Source organism: Dama dama, chromosome 19, assembly GCF_033118175.1.
Source record: "Dama dama isolate Ldn47 chromosome 19, ASM3311817v1, whole genome shotgun sequence".
In the NCBI taxonomy this organism is placed as follows: domain Eukaryota; kingdom Metazoa; phylum Chordata; class Mammalia; order Artiodactyla; family Cervidae; genus Dama; species Dama dama.
The window spans coordinates 11,939,111-11,958,716 of record NC_083699.1 but is presented as its reverse complement, the minus strand read 5'-3'; positions in this window follow the sequence as shown (position 1 = coordinate 11,958,716).

Below are 19,606 nucleotides of genomic sequence, written 5' to 3'. Positions count from 1 at the left end.
ATGCTGGTGAGGAGAAAGGAAGATTGAAAATACGTGAGAGAATTTTTGTTTTCTTTTGTTTTGTTTCAGAGTCTGGGAAGAGCCAGAGAGACTATGGTCCTGTAATGCACGGCACAATCTAGGAATGAGTGAGGATTGTGCCACACTGAATTCTGATACAGCAAGCTTTATCCTGCATCGGAGCTCTCCAATACAAAGCTGTTTTAATTGGAAGACTTTCCTCCCATCTTCCCCAGGCTAGCAACTCTTCATCTTGCAGGTGACAGCTTTATACAATGTTGCTATTTAATCTCAAATATTATTCATTATGCAGCCCCCCTCACTCCCTTTCTAGTATGCCTTCCTAATATTGATGCACAGCATGTATTTTTAATTATTTATTTTCTTATTTATTGTTAGACTCAAATGCATGAGAACAGAGACTTCTTTATTTTTATTTATTTTTTAATTGAAGTATGGTTGATTTACAGTACTGTGTCATTTTCTGGTATACAGCAACGTGATTTGGTTACACATATGTTCTTTTCCATTATGGTTTATAACAGGATATTGAATATAGTTCCTTGTGCTCTACAGTATGACTTCATTTATCTATCTTATATATAGTAGTTTGTATCTGCTGATCCCAAACTCCAAATTTATCCCTCCACATCACCCCCCATCCCATTCTCCTTTGGTAGCTACGAATTTGTTTTCTATGTCTGTGAGTCTGTTTCATCAATAAGTTTATTGGGGTCACAGTTTAGATTCCACATATAAGTGATATCATATGATATTTGTCTTTCTCTTTCTGACTGTTACACTTAGTAAGATAATCTCTAGCTCCTGCCGTGTTGCTGAAAATGGCATTACTTCATTCCTTTTTATGGCTGAATAATATTTCATTGTATATATGTACCACATCTTCTTTATCTGCTCATCTGTTGATGGACATTTAGGTGAGAGCAGGGACTTTTGTTGACTTTTTGTTTTAACCACTCAGCATCAAGAACAGTTGTCAGCACACAACTGGCACTCATAACTTTGTTAAATGATTTTTCTGCTCTAGGTGGGACTTTCAGACTTAGCAAATAAAAATATGAAACATTCAGTTAATTTGAATTTCAGATAAACAACTTAAAAACCATAAATAAGCATACCCCAGATATTACATGACACATACATATGTTAAATACCTACACTAAAAGCTGATTCTTTGCTTACGTGAAATCCAAATTTAACTGGTCATCTTATGTTTTATTTGACAACCTGAATCTAAGTTACCAGTGACCTGAGGGCAGTCCCCACATGTAATCGGCTATCATACCTCTTTCTGTTTTCTTATTGCTACCTCAATTAGTGCCTTTCAGAAGCAGGCACTCAAACATGTGCCGATGTTATTTGACTGAAATACATACTATTTAGTTTAACTGAGGACCGAATCTCTCTATTAACAGATTTCCTAAATGAAATCCCAGTGTAATAAGCTTACTTAGAGTAAAATGAGTGGAAAATATCTCTTTGTTGGGTCTTTTCTTTCGATCTAACTGTGGTTGTTGGAGTTACTTCTGTAAAATTGTTTTCCTTTCTTTAGGTAAAACAAGGCCTATCATTCAAAGCATTAATTATGTTATGAGACATTATAGTTGCTAATCCCAAAACAAGCTCCATTAGTTACCTTCATTTTAAATAAGGTTGATATTGTTCATAGGACACTTTGTTCTAGAAGATTGTTTTGAATCATGTTGAAAAATGTTCTCTAAACAGGATTCAGTGATGACTGGTGTCAAGGAGCTGTCAGTGGTTTTATGGGAACAGGGCTTCCTTCATTCAGTTCTATTAGAATTCCAAGCAAGAAAAAAAATGGCCTGGGGCTAGTTTCGTGAACCATGTAGCCCAGAAATGACAGAAATAATGAGAGGGCTATAGCTGGGTTCCCAGCCCAAATTTAGTATGGTACAATATTCTTGGTACACATATGGTGCTGTGCTATGGAGTGCTATACTCTCTAAATCCTCTCTTCTCTCCATTTGTTGGTGGATTTGTCTGGAGGAAGTATATATGGCTGGAGAAAGACCCTGCCTTCAGGCTTAGAATACGATAGGTCTTTTGGCAGAGGTGGTAGATGAAGGGTGTGAATGCATTCGTCAGCAATTCTCCCAATAAGCACAGTTGAGGGAGCAAATGTATGCTGGGTAGGAAAATGAATGAAAGAAACCAAGAAAAAAAAGAATAACGTGATATGGATTAAATCAGAGATTCTGTTGAAAGGACAAATATATGTCAATTAGAGTTATATAAAATTGTGTTATGCCAGAAATTATTGTGGTTATCTTTGCCATTATCAGCATCACTTTCATTTAACATTATTCTAAAGCATCAGAATTACAAAAAAATTCATAGGATCTAAAATTTAATTTGACTTTGACCAGACATTCCAAATGAAAAAATACCTATATCTACCTAAATAAGTATGTTGCTGTTATGATTTGGTGTACATTGTTAAAAACAGTTAACATTTCAGAAGATTTTTATATTCTTTACTCTATATGAATAGTATTTCCAGGTTTGTATCAGTGCAATGAGCCAAAACTGTCCTGGAAGAGCAAACTGTTTTTGCTACCAAGTTGTCTTCTGGCCACACATGCTCCACTTTTATGATTCCTTGCCATATCTTTGTGTTTTCCTTCTTTTTCCATATCTTTAATATTATTCATCCAAAGTCATTTTTACTCCCCTTATTCTTCCCCTGATCCTCCCAGGATTTCAATTTTTCAAGAAAGCCATCTGATTCTATTAAAAAGCAGACAATGAAACAAATGCTTCCAAGCCCAGACTAGCCTGGGAGGTCTGGCCAACACGGATACCACAGGACTCACGGGAGATCCTGATGATAACGGGTCACACGCCCAATTCAATTTTAGATTATTTATGCTAAGTCTAGCCAGTTTTGAATTTACCAGAATGTCTTATTATTATTCCCCCAACTCCCTTCCTGATCAGTGGAGGTGACGGAGTTGGCTAGTTGAGTCCCAAATTGTGGTGTTTTTTCTGTTGTTGCTAGGTGAATAAGCTGTACCCTTCATGGAATTGTGGAAGCTTCTTTAAATGACAATTGACACTGGTTTTCTGTTTGTGCTGGTAATATAAAATCACCTTTAGAAGTATATTAAAATTTTGTTTGATTTTTAGAAATTAAGTGGATATAAAATGTAGGTGGGTAAAGCTTAAGTAGTGGGTGGTCCAATAATGACCTAAGTTTGAGAAACACTGGGTGAGGGTCCACTGATTGACTCATTCAGAGGATACTGCACTGTTACAGCCACGTAGCACCAACTGATCAGCCTCAAGTTATGTGAGCAGAGCTACCCTTATGAGAAGAAAGCAAGCAATGGAATTTTCAGGATCCATTACTATATGAATTATGGATTAAATCAGTAAAGGTTCTGAGCTATAGATTGACATGATGCATCCTGTCGAAGGACCACTTATGAACTTGGAAGGTTCATTTATGATGTAACATGTCAAAAGCCCATTTATTAAAGTCTCTCTGCCCTGGATTGATGATATTGTCTTTTCTCAAAATATATTTTAGTCTTAAGTGAAGGGAAGAGGAAAGAAAAGACAGCTTTCTTTTTAAAGTGACAGGAGACTATTGCAATAGTCCAGATAAGCAATGCTGACGGCCTGAACTGAGCCTTGGGTATGCAGATGGTTTGGAGAAATATTAACAAGCAGAATCAATAGGCTCTAGTCACAAGCTGGGTTGCCTCCCAGTTTAAAGGCCTTTGAAAGTGGGGTTCAACCTTGTTCATCCTCACAGCTGCCCTCGGGGTGTGTCAGTGTGTTCTGTACACGTTTGGCCTTTTCAGAAATAAAGATTTTAAAAGGAAATAAATGTAAACCAGTTTTCTAAGGGGCTTCCTCAGTGAATGCTGATGTATAATAAAAGTGTGCTTTATAAATTAAAAAACTGTAATATGAAAAATGCATATTGAATATACTATGATATTAAAGATGACAAATTGGTATGTAGTTGCAGTGAAATAAAAATCACAAAATACAAAGGGGTGCCCATGTTGTTAATAAATGGTACAACAGACTGTAAAACAGGATCTGAATTGGGTTGGTTCATCTGGTAAATAGAAAAGATATAAGGATTCACTCATTCATCCATCTAGTCTATAAATATTTATTGAGCCCATTGATTATGGTTTCATGGATCAGCAGCCCCAGCATGGAGGTGGCCATAACAGGTCGTGGGCACTGTATTTCAGAAGTAAATGCTCTGCCCAGGAACTGCTAGCTAAGTGGGACGTTATTTACTGGTACCGACAAATTAAAAACATAAATAACATTCCAGTGTCTAAATCTTTTCAATAAACACAAATTATGAGTTTTGTATATGTAAAACACAATCTCCCTGTGGAAAAACACTTTATTGGTAATTTATGTTGTACCAACTGTGGGGCAATTGCTAAAGTCAAAACCATTCCCTGATTCTGATTGCATTAAAAGCATCCCCCAACACCCCACAGCCAACTCAAATTTGCTCAGAGGTTAATTTATGGATAATAAAATAGTGTTCATTTGGTCAACTCTCATTCATTCATTTCTACGCGTGTGTCTTGAGTGTGGTGTTCACCTGTTTGACTCCCAGTTTGAGTACCAGTCTGCTTGAGGACATGGCAATTAGCGAAGGGACTGCCTCTGGGCTTACTCTCTCTCTCTCTGTGGCTGCAACAAATCTCAGGCAAATGGACAAAGTTGGATAACTGGTCTTTTATGGTCCTAGACTAGGTCACAGGGAAGTGCTGCCTTCTCCTCAAGCCTACTTCTTTCATGCCTGTTCATCTCACCATTAAGATCCATTCTCTACTTAGCAGCCAGAAAGATAATAACCACCTTCCTCCAACAAAGCCTAAATCGAATCACATCACCATTCTCTTGTGCCTGCCATGCAGGAGATGCAGGAGACCTGGGTTTGATCCCTGGGTTGGGAAGATCCCCTGGAGGAGGGCATGGCAACCCACCCCAGTGTTCTTGCCTGGAGAATCTCATGGACAGAGGAACCTGGTGGGCTACAGTTCATAGGGTCACAAAGAGTCAGACACGACTGAAATGACTGATAATGCATGTATGTATGCATCATTCTCTTGAAACATTACAATCCATTCAGGACAAATTCTAACTCTTTACCACAGCTGACCCTACCTACCCTGTCTTCATTTTAAACAAATTGAGGTAACATTGGCTTATAGCCTTATATAAGTTGTACTTGTACAAGTTTATATTTCTACTTCTGTTTATACTACAGCATGCTCACCACCCAAAATTTAGTTTCCATCTCTCACCATGTAGTTGATTACCCATTTCACCCTTCTCCACAACCCCTCCCCTCTGGTAACCACTACTGTATTCTTGGTATCTATGTGTTCATTTTCTTTCTATTTATTTATTTATTTTCCACATATGAGTGAAATCATATGGCATTTGATTTTCTCCATATGACTTATTTGACTTAGCATAATACCCAAATGACAAGATTTCATCTTTTTTTATTAGCCCACCTCCCTTTGCTTAGTGTATCTCAGTCACACTGGTCCTTATTTCATTCCTCGCACTCCCAAAACTCTTTCTTCTTTATCCTTCACATAAGCTCTTCTTTCTGCAGTGAATGCTCTTTTCCCAGCTTGGGGTCCGGTTGGCTCGCACTGACCTTTCAGACCTCGGCTAGCAAGGCCTTTCCTGACCACTAACCTGAGGTGGATGACCTTATTTTATTCACTGAAAATATAACCTGCAAAATCCTGTACTTTTTCTTCATCATACATCATAATTTATTATCATATCCATATTTATATATTTGTTTATTGTTTGTCTCTAACGTCCATGAAGGTAAGGGACGTGGCTTTCTTGTTGACCATTGAATAATACAGAGCTCATAACTGGCACACAGTGGGTAATCAATAAATATTTGTTGAAAATGTTTTCTGTAAACATCTACTTTGGAGAAGGAAATGGCAACTCACTCTAGTATTCTTGCCTGGAGAATTCCAGGTTCAGGGGAGCCCAGCGGGCTAAAGTCCATGGGGTCGCAAAGAGTCAGACACAACTGAGTGCCTAACATGCACACAAACATCTATTTATTCAAATTCAATAAGCCCATTAAATTTTTTTTGAACTATAGTTGATTTGCAATGTATTAGTTTCAGGTGTACCGCAAAGTGTCAATTATACGTATATATTCTTTTTTAGATTCTTTTCCATTATAGGTTATTATGAGATATTGAGTATACTTCCCTGTGCCATACAGTAGGTCCTTATTAGTTACTCCTAATTTAACATCCTTTCCCCTTTGGTAACCATCAGTTTGTTTTCCATGTCTGTGAGTCTTTTTTATGAATAAATTTATTTGTATCATTTTTTTTAGATTCCACATACAAGTGAAACTGTGTGATATTTGTCTTTCTCAGCCTGACCGACTTCATTAGTATCTCAGAGTCAACCCATGTTGCAGCAAATGGCATTATTTCATTCTTTTTATGACTGCATAATATTCTATTATATATATACCTCAGCTTCTTTATCTGTTCAGCTGTCAACGGACACTAAAGTTGCTTCCATGTCTTGGCTATTGTAAGTAGTGCTGCTGTGAACAAGGGGTGCATATATCTTTTCAGATTAAAGTTTTCTCCAGATATATGCCTAGGACTGGAATTACTGGATCATATTGTAACTCTGTGTTTAGTTTTTTAAGGAACCACCATACTGTTCTTCATAGTGGCTAGATTTAGTCCATTTTTGTTGAGGGGCAAACTTCAGGTAAGATTTACAGAATTGTGCCTCTGTGGACAAAGGAAATGTGAAAGTTTAGGATATAGTTTGTGGTCATAGAAGGTATTAGAAGGTATTTTATCTGAATTTCTGAAAATGTGCCTTGTGGTAAGGCAGATGAGGTCTAGGAAATGTGTAGTCTTTGGCTCTGACATTTTTCTTTGTGACTTTTATATTGGTTGGGGAATACCCTGAGCTGCTTGGAATTAGCAGCTCCTATTAGTGGCACACTGGCTTTGTTTGCCCCAAGTCTTTGAATATGTGCCATCTCCATGTGCCATATATTTTCAGCTGGAACTCTGGCTGATTTAAGATATGAACAAATAGGGAAAGATTAGTGTGATTTTAATAAAGTGTAATAAATCAAGCAGATTGATTTTAGTTTAAACATTGGGCCAGAGCAAAAGAAAGAGTCTTTGTGATTTCTATAAAGTTCAGCCTAGCTCCCTTCTTCAAGGGACTCCAGGGAAGTTTTGGGGCTCTAATTCCCATTCTTACTCCAGGGAAGTTTTGGAGTTCTAGTTCCCATTCTTACTTGGCTTTAAGGTTTGGATGTCTCCATCTTGCTATCACAGCTCAAAGCAGGAGGAAGAGAAAAGCAATAGGATAGAAGTAGAACCTAGGAAAGGAAACACACAGCTTCCCACACATGATGCTGTTATTACCATTTTTTACGAGAACTAAATGCAGGAACAGCTTTTAACTTTTTCAAACACTCCACTGAATGCTTTATCCCCTAGTATGACAGCCCTCAAATGCCCTTGAACTTAGCTCACACTGTTTTCCTCTTCTCTATTGCAGAACTGGGTATGAGTGCAGGAAGTCCTGAGATCCCATTAGAAGCTGAAACTATGCCATAGTTAATACCTGTATAGGCACGCTTCCAAAAGGGGCCACATGTACGTGTTTTGGATTTGGATGAACATTCCTTTTCAGTTATGGACCGAACGTTTGTGACCCAGTAAAATTCATATGTTGAGCCCTAATTCCCAGTGTGATGATATAAGAGGTGGACCCTTTGGGAGGTGATTAGATTTAGATGTCATTACAAGGGTGGAGCCCTCTTGAATGAGATTAGTGCCCTATAAGAGTCACAGAAGAGCTCGCTCTCTCTTTCTCTTTCTACCATATGTGGATACAATGAGAAATTGGGAGTCTATAACCTGCAAGAGGACTCTCACCAGAACCTGATCATGCTGGCACCCTGATCTTGGAGTTCCATCCTCCAGAACTATAAGAAATAAATTTCTTATATTGTTTATGAGCCACTTAGCCTATGGTATTTTTTGTTTTTTATAGCAGCCCAAACTAAGACAACATCTCTTTTACCCTCTTTTACCCTCTCCTGGAACTAATACTCTGGCTGGAATATTCATCTTGTAGACCTAGTTAAGAAGGCCTCCTCCATGGGCTGTCTTGACTCTCAGTCATCCCTCACTTCTGTCTAGGTCAGCTTATCACCAAAATATTAAGCATTGGTTTACTTGTCTGTCTCCCACACTAAACAGTGAACTCTGTGGGTGAAAGTGCAACGTGTTATTTATCTCTGTTTCATCACCACCCAGCACTGTACTGGCTGTTGTGTTAACTTGCTTCAGTTGTATCTGACTGTTTGCAATCTTGTGGACTGTAGCCTGCCAGGCTCCTCTGTCCATGGAATTTTCCAGGCAAGAATACTTGAGTGGGTTGCCATTTCCTCCTCCATGGGATCTTCCCAACCCAGGATTGAACCCATGTCTCCTGCATTGGCAGGGGTATTCTTCACCACTGTGCCACTGGGGAGCCCCACTGTACTGGATACATTCTGGGTATTCATTGAACGAATGAAGGTTGGGAAATTACAAGCTTCTTGAAACAATAATTTGCCTGTAACTTTCTTGTTCAATTCCATAACAAACACTGTTGGTTGCTGACCCACAATCCCTTGTATCTCTTTAATCATTTCTCTGTACCTCTCCTGTAACCTCATCCAATGACCTGAACTTATGACTCTTCTTTGAAAGTTTGCTCTTGGGCTACTGGAGTCAGCAAGCTGAAAGTGTGTGTGAACAGCTCAGCCTCAGGGACTCACTTACAGGAAATCAAGTGGGTTTATGAGCATATGTCCATATAACTTCAGGTTCTATGGGTTTAGAGGTCCTTGTCCCTAGAGGAGGGATGCTTCCTTCAAGGGACACAGTAAAAATTCAATTTACAATAAAGCTATGGCTACTACCTAGTCTTTTAGAGCTCCTTGTGATAATAGAAAAGAAAGGAGCCACCACACTGCAGGGGTAATTGACCCTGAGAATCAGAAAGAGGATGGATGCATTGCTACTACAGAATGGGGAGGAGCTTTAAGAGATCCACTGGGTTTTGTCTTTGTGTTCCCAGGGTTATCTTTTACCTGTGAGTAGGCAATTACAACAATGAAAGCATGAAAGAAGAATCATAACTGGGCTCAGATCTTTCAGGGATGAAATTCTGGTTCATTCCACCAGGCAAGATGTCTAGATCAGCAGCAGTGCTAGCTAGTGATAAAGGAAACCTAGAATAGATGAAAAAGAAATGGGATAGTGAATATCAATTATGAATGTGAGATCACCTGCAGCAGTGGGCTTTTACTCATCCCACTAACTCTCTTCTTGTAAGGTTTTCCCTAAAAAATTTGACCACCCAATCATTTTAAGAAACTATAACAATGTGTATAGTTTGAAGAAACTGTAACAGTGTATTCAGGTCAAGAAGCAACAGTTAGAGCAGGACATAGAACAATGGACTGGTTCCAAATTGGGAAAGGAGTACGCCAAGGCTGTATACTATCACATTGCTTATTTAACTTATATGCAGAGTACATCATGCAAAATACTGGGCTGGATGAAGTACAAGCTGGAATCAAGATTGCCAGGAGAAATATCAATAACCTCAGATATGCAGATGACCACCCTATGGCAGAAAGAAAAGAGAAATTGAAGAATCTCTTGATGAAAATGAAAGAGGAGAGTGGAAAAGCTGATACAATTCAACATTCAAAAAATGAAGATCATGGCATCTGGTCCCATCACTTCATGGCAAATAGATGGGGAAACATGGTAACAGTGATAGACTTAATTTTATTGGGCTTCAAAATCACTGCAGATGGTGATTACAGTCATGAGATTAAAAGACACTTTCTCCTTGGAAGAAAAGCTATGATCAACCTAGACTGCATATTAAAAGCAGAGACATTACCTTGTTGACAAAGGTCTGTCTAGTCAAAGCTATGATTTTTTCCAGTAGTCATGTATGGATGTGAGAGTTGGACCATAAGGAAGCTGAACACTGAAGAACTGATGCTTTTGAACTGTGGTGTTGGAGAAGACTCTTGAGGTCCCTTGGACTGCAAGGAGATAAAACCAGTCAATCCTAAAGGAAATCAGTCCTGAATATTCATTGGAAGGACTGATGCTGAAGCTGAAACTCCAATACTTTGGCCACCTGATGTGAAGAACTAACTAATTTGAAAAGACCCAGATGCTGGGAAATATTGAGGGCAGGAGGAGAAGGGGACAACAGAGGATAAGATGGTTGGATGGACATGAGTTTGAGCAAGCTCCAGGAGTTGCTGCACCATGGATGCTCTACCTCACATAGCCAGGCTTTCCTGATTGGCTGTGATCCTGAAGACCCAACTCCCCTGCTGCCTTCAGCCCATCCAAGCCTGCTGCCTTGGGCTTGAGGACCTACCTAGACCAGAACACTTTTCCCCACACGTCTCTATTTTTGAATCCTATGTATGAAAGCTTCAGTTTTCAAATAGAATTTGAGTTGTTCATTTACATGTTAAAGTGAGCCCAAAGGACTTCATAACTTGGCATGTTATTATTTTAAGTGACAGAGAAAATAACACCATGAAATTAAATCCAAAGTTTCTTGACGGCTCATTTATGAAATCAGAAAATCCTATTTTTTAAAGTTTCAATTTCTATTTTGCTTACTGTCAAAGTAGTGATTTTGTTTTCATTACCACCCAAAGAGCCCATTATCTCTTTCATCACATGAGGCTGCCCAAAATAACATGTCTCACTTAGAGAGGGACAATTCAAAAAAATATGCTGTGAAGAGTTGTGGTTTTATTACAGAATCTCTCAGGCTTTGATTGGTTGAAAGGAACTTGGAAAATCTATATTATTACGACTTAAAATATGGTGAAGATTTTAGTTTAGGATTTAGTTCTTAAACGGTTTTAAGCAACACACTCAATTCCATAAGAAAAAAATGTGGGTTAAGAATGAGCTCCGTTTCTTATTTACTAATCTTGGGCACTTAAATTCTCTAGACTTTTGTTTGTTTGACTGTAAAGTAGAAATAATAATAACAGTAGCCCCACAGGCCTGGTAAGAGAATCAAGTGAGATGATGCGTTTGTATGTATTATAAAGCATTATACAAAGCTGAGTGTGCAACCTGACACAGAAGAGGAATTTAATACATGTTCACAGAATCAAGGAAGAAGATGTTGTTTAGCTATGTTGAGTTTTCTTTGACCTACTAAAGGAGATGACTTTGGATCTTGATTAAAGATGAAGTGATATTTTTGATAAATATAATTCATAAATTATTTTCCTGGATCCCAACTTTGTTTAGGACTTTATGACATCAAGAGTTGTTTAGTAGGAGCTCAGTTGCCCTCCATGACATTAGCTACAAAAGTTTAGGAATATTCCCTCCAATCTCTGATTAAATCAAAACTCCTACTCAACTTCATAATAGCTTCACATGAAATGTTTGCATTTTCTTGTCTGAATGACAAGATCTATGGGTTTTTCTACAGGAATATAAAGTAACCCTTTTAATAGCCCTGAAACTTTTGACTTCAACTACCTCTAAGAATCTATAAATGTGTAACCACCAGAAGAAGGATTTGGGCTGCTATTTTTGTTCTATAGTAGGATGAGTTGAAATATGGTAACACAGCATCAAGTTTGGGATTTAAGCTCATATATAACTGTTTCTACTCATCTTTTTTGCTTCAGATGTGGGCCCGGGGTCCACAACTGTTGAATCTTAATGGGAACTGCATCTTCTTGTCTGTCACTTTCTATTTTTAAAAGTATATCTGATTCTAAGTACAATGTGAATAATTAGGTTTCTGGACAGTAGAATATAATAAATGTAGGAATAATTAACTACATAAGACACCAATCAGTTCTGACTTTCAATTGGTTCAGTGAGTTTGTCTTTTAAAAGTGCTTCACCCTACTATAGTAATTCTCTAAGATTGAATTTTGTCATTCCACTTTGACAAAGAGCTTAAGTTTCATTAACAGCTTATTTTTTTATTCATTCATTTGTATATTTCCTGAAAATCTACTGAGTGCAAATGAACATGTACAAATTGACAACGTACATGATCACAAATGGGGGAAATTTATTGGGAAAATTAGCTATTTTTGTTAGATGTTATATGCTTTTTTCCATCTAGAAATTTAACAGTTTTACTTGAGCAAGTTGAAATGAGAAAGAGAAGCTAGAACACATTCAGCAGAACTCAAATGAATAATTTCCCTCCTTTTTCAATTTAGTTTTCCTTCCTGATATATCTATTCTAGCTTCACTGGTGGGAGAAAGAGAAAAGAGAACTATGTGAACAACCAGCTTCTGTCTCCTCACTTCTTGATGAATGCTAATCATTCAGATTCTTACTTTTATTTACTAAGATCACTGAAGAGTTACCCATAACCAGTGGTTGAGTCAGTAGAGGGTGAAAACTCCTAGCACTTATCTTTGCAGGGTTTTCTTATTGCTTAATTGCTTTCAAATCAGGCTTTTTTTGTTTGTGGGAGAAAAAAGAACCAGCATGGTGAGTTGCCACTGACTCAAAAATGGATTTATGTATACAGAATGATTCCTTTTTACAAGTCTCAGGCTCACATGGTTCCCTCTTGTTCAGGAGCAGACGGTGCAGTCAGCAGTACACAGCCTCACTGTTCCACGTGAACGGAAAGCCCACTCATATGGAGTCAGTAATGCTGGGGATAGAGAGGGGTTGTTGTCGTTCCGTCACTCAATCACGTGCGACTCTGTGATCCCATGGACTGCAGCACACCAGGCCTCCCTGTCGTTCACTATCTCCCAGAGCTTGCTCAGTCTCATGTCCGTTGCATCGGTGATGCCATCCAACCATCTCATCCTCTGTCGTCACCTTCTCCTCCTGCCCTCAATCTTTCCCAGAATCAGGGTCTTTTCTAATGAGTCAGCTGTTTGCATCAGGTAGCCAAAGTATTAGAGCTTCAGCTTCAGCATCAGTCCTTCCAATGAATATTCAGGATTGATTTCCTTTAGGATGGACTGGTTGGATCTCCTTGCAGTCCAAGGGACTCTCAAGAGTGTTCTCCAGCACCACAGTTTGAAAGCATCAATTCTTCGGTGCTCAGCCTTCTTTATGGTCCAACTCTCACATCCATACGTGACTACTGGAAGAGAGCAGGGAGGGGGGAAGAAATTGTGAGGAAAGATGAGAAAAAGAGATGATGGTGTGTTCAAAGTTTCCTATAGATGCACTGGGGATAGAAGCCCTGTAAAAGCCCCTTAGATACTGGTTTGGGCTGACAGTGCAACCTCTGAAGCCAGCACAGGTCCATAGGTTGTGAGCCACGTCCCCCAGGCAAACTCTTATACTATCAACAGAGCCTCTAAGTAGAGACTCTCCCACCTGACAGAGTCAGAGCTCAGGAACATAGGATGAAAACTCATACTCCATCATTTCTTCACATCTCATCTTTCCCAAGGGCAAGGAAACACCTGTAGAATGAATTTACAGCCACTTACCTGTACATTTTTCCAGTGGTCCTGTATGGAGGTGAGAGTTGGACTATAAAGAAAGCTGAGTGCAGAAGAATTGATGCTTTTGAATTGTGGTGTTGGAGAAGACTCTTGAGAGTCCCTTGGACTGCAAGGAGATCCAACCAGTCCATCTTAAAGGAGATCAGTCCTGGTTGTTCACTGGAAGGACTGATGTTGAAGCTGAAGCTCCAATACTTTGGCCACCTGATGGGAAGAGCTGACTCATTGGAAAAGACTCTGATGCTGGGAAAGATTGAGGGCAGGAAGAGAAGGGGATGACAGAGGATGAGATGGTTGGATGGCATCACCGACTCAATGGACATGGGTTTGGGTGGACTCCGGGAGTTGGTGATGGACAGGGAGGCCTGGCATGCTGTGGTTCATGGGGTCGCAAAGAGTCGGACATGACGGAGCGACTAAGCTGAACTGACCTGTACATCCCATGGTCCATTAAGCCAAATATTTATTATTCATCCACTCAATAAATTTATATTTAAGTCATTGCTCTAGACTCAAGGATAGAACAGCAAACAAAATAAAGTCCCTGTTCAAAAGAACTTAATGTTTTAGCAGGGACTCAGGCAAAAAAACAAATAAATAAATACATGCACTAGATAGCAGTGAGAATAAGAAAACAGGATGATGTGATAGAAAATGATGGGATTAGGGGTGGGCAGTGAGGGGTGGTTGGGAAGGTCTTTCTGGGTGTTAGGAGATGACATCTGATTTTAGGCCTTAAAGTCAAAGAGAATTCAGCCATGTAGATATTGGAAAAGAGTATCTAAATAAGACGGAACAGTAAGTTCAAAGGCTATGAGGCAAAAGTGGCTTTGTCATATGGGAAGATGGGAGATAGGAGGTGGGCAGCAGACATTGCAGGGCCTTTAGAAAGCATGGTGAGGACTTCTGATTTTGTCTCAAAGGTGATTGAAAGCTCTCGGATTCTTCTAAGCAGAGGACTGGCAAAATTTGATTGACATTTTAAATTGATCACATTGTGTGGAGAACAGACTGTAGAAGGACAAAAATATAGGCAAGGGTACTGGATGAGGCTATTGAGTAATCCATTGGAGAAATTATGGTGGCTAGGTCAAGGATGGTAACAGTAAAGGCCAAGAAGTGATTGTTTATGGGTTATATTATGCAAAGAGTGGGAGGAATTGGATGATAAATTGGATGTGAGGTTTGAGAGAGAGAAGTTGAGATGGCAGCAAGGTTTTAAGCTAGAGTACCTGGGTGAAATGGTATATACTATTTACTGAAATGAGGAAGCTTGGCAAAATAATCAGTTTGAGGGGTGGTATAAATCAGAGGGAGATGTTAAGTAGCTGGAGCTTAGGAGAGAGGTCAGAGGGTTAAGAATCCATCTGAAATGCAGCAGACACAGGAGACATGGGTTTGAACCCTGGGTTAGGAAGATCCCCTGGAGAAGGAATTGCAACCCACTCCAGTATTCTTGCCTAAAAAAGTCCATGGACAGAGAAGCCTGGCAGGCTATAGCCCATGGGGTTGCAAAGAGTCAGATATGACTGAGTGGCCAAGCACACTCTCTAACAAAAAGTGTATAGATGACATTTAAAGCCGTGGTATAAGAGGAGATCATGCAGGTAGGAGCCTTGGGGCATTATGATACTTGGGTGTTGGGAAGATGGGGAGAAGACAAAAAAGAAGTCTACAGAAAAGTGGGCAGTGTGGTTGGAGGGAAACCAGGAGATTGTGCTTGTAAAGAAAACATTTCAGGAAGGAGGAAGTGAGCAAGTAGAGCAACTGTGGCTGAGAGAGGTTAGATTAGACGAGAATTGGTCATTGCTTTTAACAATATGGAGGGAGCAGCTTTGGTAGCACAGTAGGAATGAAGTGGAGACAGTTCAAGGGGCAATTGGAAGAATGGCTAGTGAGTAACCTACATGGACTTCCCTAATGGCTCAGATGATAAAGAATCTACCTGCAATGTGGGAGACTGAGTTTGATCCCTGGATTGGGACGATCCCTTGGAGGAGGGAAAGGCTACCCACTCCAGTATTCTGGCCTAGAGAATTGCATGAGTCCATGGGTTACAAAGGGTCAAACATGACAGCAAACTTCACTTCACTTCTTCAACCTACATGGAGGAGTTTTACTATAAAGGAAAACAGAAATGGAGAAGAGCTAGAGGGAGAATATGAGACCACAAGATTCCTCCCTCTCTCCTTCTCTCCTTACCTTCCTTCTTCCTCTTTTCTTCCCCTCTCTCCCTCTCTCCCTCCCTTCTTTCCTTCCAGATGGAAGATATAATAGTATGTTCGTGTGACAATAGGTATGATCCATATGGAAAGAATAAATCTGATGCTGTAAGAACTTACATATGGTGGTGTGGGGCTACAGAGATTTAGGGACAGCTCTGCCCCATGTAAATCATGTATATAGCATTATTGTGATTTCAATGAATGAAGCTATAACAGAGCTATCTAACCAACCATGAAACCTGGAGAGAGAATTATATGATCTGATCTAGCAATTGTAAAGCACTATGTAAATAATCCATGAGCTCAGAGACTGGCAGGGCAAAAATAATTGTCAAGCATGACCTCTCTGGTGTCTACATCACTTCCAAGCTGTCTTTGAACCATCCTGCTCTTCTGAAGCCACAATCAGATAGGAGTTTCCAGGAAAGTATGGGCTTCTGTGGATGCTGAGCAGCATAGGATACTGGAAATTGCCACTTTGGTGATAAATGCAACCTGGAGAATGCAGGATGTATTTTTAAAGGAAACCAAAGATATTTTATGAGGAAAAAGTGCTTTAATAATCCATATTAGCTATCTAAATTGAATAAATTAACCAAATAATTAATTTTGCATTTTTCAAATTTCAGATGTAATATGGTAGATGGTGCTGCAAATCTTTAATTTGACTTCACTGGGACTTAAAGTGTTCACAAAAATCCTTTGTGTTTCTGTTAAAAGAAGTGAGTCATTTTGTATTTAGAAGGCAACAATAAACAGTTATTTTTCAGGACTTTCATTAGGTCCTATCACAAGAACTTTACTATACCACATTTAATCCATACAACAGCCTGTTTACTATTATTTTCTCCATTTTATAGATGAGGAAACTGAGGCTTAAAGATACTACTTAATAAACTTGCTTAAGTCACAAAATTCAAAGAATGACAGAGATAGGATTTGAATACAGGAAGCCAGATTCCAATGTCTGCTTTCAACCACTAAGCTGTAATTCTTGTGTGTTTAAAGTTATAGAAATATCATTACATCGTTATCCAGATGGAGAATAAATGGGCAAGTATGAATCTCATTTCTCATTTTAATTATGCCTCTGTTTGCTCTTTTTGTGTTTTGAGATTCCTTTAGCATGTAAAACAAATTCAAACTCAAACAAAAATGACTTTATGACCCTCTTGGCTCTTAGAAACTATTTAACAAGCTTTCATTCTGATTTCCGTTTCTAGTGAGGAGCAACTAGAGACAGGAGGTGATCAGCTTTTTCCACCTTTGTTAAGCAAACAGCCCCAGGAAACAGTTTTGATTTGTAGCTGGGAAACTTCAGGTTAAAAACTGTTGGTTTCTGGCCTGTGAAAGTTTTCAACAATCCTTGTGACTGTTTAGATGAGAACTGATCATTGCTTTTAGCAACATTGGGGCAGCAGTCTCGGTGGCGTGGTGGGCACAGAACTCTGATTGGAGACAGCTCAAGAGGGAACGGGACAACAGTTGTTGAGTGACCTACATGGAGGAGTTTTACTGTAAAGGAAAACAGAGATGTGGAGACGAGCTGGCGGTGGGGATATAGGATCATGAGACGCCTTTCTCTGTCCCTCCTTCCTGCTGAGCCTCTGCTTAGGAGGCTCTAGTGGGGTGAGATAGGTGAGGGCTTGTAGCTTCTTCCAGGCTTTAATCTCCACCATGGCAGAGAATGTGTTTGTCTTTGTACACCTGTTCCCTAACACTGGGCCTGGTATATAAACACTGAATTAATCAATGAAGGAGTGGCTCCATCATCCAGAGGCAATTCCTCCTGGCCCACTAGATTTTTCTTCAATATGTATTTTAAGAATGAAATCCTGCAGTGTTGACTTGTACTATCGACTTTTTTTCCCCACCTAAAATAAAGTATGAATATCCTTCTTTTTCAAAATATATATTTCTATGAATATATAATAATTTCTTTACCATTGGACAGTTAGATTTTTTCCCCACATTTCTTTATGTCTTAAGATTGCAAAGAAAAGCTTTATAGATAAATCCTCATCCTTTTTTTTTAAAGTCATATTTCTGAGAGGGGCATTATTAGGTCAGATAGTATGCACTTTTTACAAGTTTTCCCAAATTTTCCTTCAGAATGCATCTGCCAATACCATATGGAATACATATTTTTAAGCATTCTCTCTACCATGAAGGATATCCTCTCAAAGATATTTTTCTATTACCTTGAAAAATTATATCACAGTTTTAATTTACATCTGTTTGATCTTTTGATTCTAGGCTTTATGAAAAGTGTAGCAAAGATAATATTTTTGAAATATATTAGTGTTCTTTTCCTTTTTGTACTTCTTTTTACATGATCTTCTGCTATCCAGCCAGAGGCATCCAATGCTTTGGGGAAGCTTAGGACTGTTACATCAGAATGAACAGAGAAAGATCCAATGTTTGGTTTTTGAATTCCAAAATAGGACTTCTGATTTACGCTAAGATAATTGTATCAAAGATGGACTTTTTTTTTAACGTGAACTTTTAAATTGAGTATAACATACTGACAAAAAAGTGCACAAATCATAAAAGTCCAGCTTGATGAATTTTTACAAAGTGAAGACACTTGTGTAATCACTCTCCAGATCAATATAAAGAGCATTACCAGCACTTCAGAATTTCCCTGGCCCTTCCAATGATTACTCTCCTCAGATGCAACCATTAATCCAACTTCTATCACTATAGACTTCTTTGCATACATTGGAACTTCATATAAAATGACTCATTCAGTACGTGATAATCTACATCTGGCTAATTTCTTGGCAGCCCATGCTAGTGCTCTTGCCTGGAGAATCCCCTGGACAGAAGAGCCTGGCAGGCACAGTCCATGGGATTGCAAGAGTCGGACACGACTTAGTGACTAAACCACCATCACCAATTTCTTTCAAAATTTAGTTTGTGAGGTTTATTCATGTTATTAGTTTGTTCAATTTGTTCAATTTCATTGATGTATAATATTTCATTTTATGAACATATCACAATTTATTTCTCAACACAGTGAATGAAAATTCCAGGTGCCGATACTTGAAATTGTGATTTATTTTTTCATTTTAGCTATTTTCTTGAGTGCATAGTGGCATTGCATTGTGATTTTTATTTGTAGTTCCTTAGTAACTAATGATGTTGACCACCTTTTCATGTAGTTATTAGCCATTTATATATCTTCCTTTGTAAAACGCTTATTCAGGTGGGTTGTTTTTGGTTTATTGTTCTTTAAGAATTTTTGTCAGTATTTTTCCTGTTGATTTGTAGTTCTTCATAAATTGTGGATATAAATCCTTTGTTGCATGTGTGTGGGCTCAGTCACTCAGTCATGTCCAACTCTTGGCGACCCTGTGGACTGTATCCCGCCAGGCTCCTGTGTCCATGGGATTTCCCAGGCAAGAATATTGGAGTGGGTTGCTATGCCCTTCTCCAGGGGTCTTCCCTACCCAGGCATCAAACCTTCATTTCCTGCATCTTCTGCATTGCAGGCAGATTCTTTACCTGCTGAGTCAACCAGGAATGTATATATTATTATATATATATATTATATATAATAGCCATCTTCTTCCACTATTGGCTTAACTTTTTACTTTATTTTTTTAAATTAAACTGCATTTGATTCACAATATTGTGCTAGTTTCAGATATACAACTTTACTTTCTTATGTCTTTTCATGAAAAAAATGATTAATTTTAAACTATTCCTATTTATCAATCTTTTCCTTTATGATATATTTGTCTAAGAAATTCTTGCTCA